Source organism: Dioscorea cayenensis, chromosome 15 (assembly GCF_009730915.1).
Source record: "Dioscorea cayenensis subsp. rotundata cultivar TDr96_F1 chromosome 15, TDr96_F1_v2_PseudoChromosome.rev07_lg8_w22 25.fasta, whole genome shotgun sequence".
NCBI lineage: Eukaryota > Viridiplantae > Streptophyta > Magnoliopsida > Dioscoreales > Dioscoreaceae > Dioscorea > Dioscorea cayenensis.
Genome location: NC_052485.1, coordinates 15,612,353 through 15,614,256, shown reverse-complemented (window position 1 = coordinate 15,614,256; position 1,904 = coordinate 15,612,353). Strand labels below are relative to the sequence as shown.

Here is a 1,904-nt window from a genome sequence, read left to right as displayed (position 1 = left end):
TTCTCACTCGGAAGCCTCCCTTCAACCTCATGACCGCTTCTCAAAACGATCGCCTTCACATGTTCTCTCGGGTTGGTTTCCGTGTTGCTTACTAAACTTCCATGTGGCCTTTCGGAAAGAGATTTCGCAATTTGCTCCATTTGATTTTCAAGGTTGTGCAAGAAGGTGGTGTGATTGCGAAGTGTAGCCTCGACTGATTCAAACCTTGTATTTGCCGATTGAACAAATCTAGCCAAGTGCTTCTCCAAATCTGTCATTCGGGTTTCCAAGCCTGAAATTCTGTTTTCCACTTGAGGGGCTTGTTGTTGTTGTTGGAACCCCGGTGGCCCCATGGTCTTCTGTGGTCCTTGATTACTCCATGAAAAGTTGAGATGATTCTTCCAACCTGAATTGTAGTTGTTGTTGTATGGATTCCCTTGAGGTCTCATTCCATTACATACAAAGTCAACATTCTCAACTGAAGAAACATCACCTATGATGATTGGGCAATCGCAAGGAGCATGTCCTCTACCACAACCAGTACAATATGTCACGGCCGCAACTCTATTCGAAGCTATAAGTTCTAGCTTCTTACTCAAACTCTCCACTTGGGCCGCCAATGAAGTTACCGCATCAATTTCAGGGAGACGGGCCACCTTTTCTTTTCCCTAGCATTCCACTGGTAGCTATTTAACCCCATTTCCTCAATCAATTGACGAGCCTCATCGGGGGTCGTGCTACCTAAGGTACCTCCTGCGCCGCATTCAAGAGTTGCCTTGTACTCGGGTTCAAACCATTGTAGAAGGTTTGAACAATCATCCACTCCGGGAATCCGTGTTGCGGACACTTGCGCAGGAGTTCCTTGAACCTCTCCCATGTCTTAAATAGAGACTCCAATTCCAACTGCATAAAGGATGAGATCTCATTCCTAAGCTTTGCTGATTTTCCGGGAGGGAAATAACGCGCTAGAAAAGCTTCTACCATCTCCTCCCATGTAGTGATTGATGCCCTAGGTAATGAGTGTAGCCACTGCTTTGCTTTCCCCTTTAAGGAAAATGGGAAGGCTCTCAATTTGATGGCATCATCTGTCACACCATTTATCTTCAGCATGTCACACACCTCGAGGAAGCTCTCTATGTGACTGTTTGGATGCTCATCGGCCATACCGTTGAATTGTGCGGACTACTGCAGCATATGGATAAATGCCGGCTTTAGCTCGAAATTCTGAGCTATGATTGGGGGACGCACAATACTCGATTGTGTCCCCAACACTAAAGGTATGGCATAATCGGATAGTGTCCGTTGTTGCTCATTTTGTTCTACCATGTTGTCAGATCCTTCTACTTCCAAATCAGCTGGATTAGGCTGTGCTTGTACAGGTTCTTTCCCTTTCCTTCGAAGTGTACGTTCAAGCTCAGGGTCTCCTTCAATCAATATTGATGGATTCCCTCGGGTCACAACCTGGAGCTGTACCAAAAGTAAAGAAAAAGAAAATCAGAACGATGATAGAATAAGAAGATATAAAATAGAATGTGTAGTGAAATAGCTAAGAACACAAAGTACAAAGTATCTCTAAACGCCTAACTCCCCGGCAACGGCGCCAAAAACTTGACAAGGCCCCCTTGCGTATATCCCGCAAGTGCACGGGTTGTCGAAGTAATAATCCCGGGTGAGCGGGGTCGAATCCACAGGGAGTAGGGAGTGAAAATACTTAATTTGGTTCTTAGCTATGTGGAAGATCAATAGTGATTAGTGTGAAGTTGATTTAATTCTTAATAATAAAAGAAACAAGTGAGAGAGCAAGAATAAAGAAAAGGGTAAGGCAATTGATAAAGATGGGGTACTCGGATGATGCTTCACCTAGGATAACCGTTTTAAGTGCAAGAACTCTCTATTATACCTCCAAATCAATGGCATGGTGAGTC

At 44.4% G+C, this 1,904-nt stretch overlaps 1 non-coding gene across 1 annotated transcript; it reads left to right on the top strand.

Moving 5' to 3' along the window:
- The first annotated feature begins 808 nt into the window (after positions 1-808).
- LOC120278387 lies at positions 809-915 on the top strand. Its single transcript, XR_005541717.1, has one exon. It is a non-coding gene; the product is annotated as a small nucleolar RNA R71 (small nucleolar RNA).
- Positions 916-1,904: the final 989 nt, after the last annotated feature.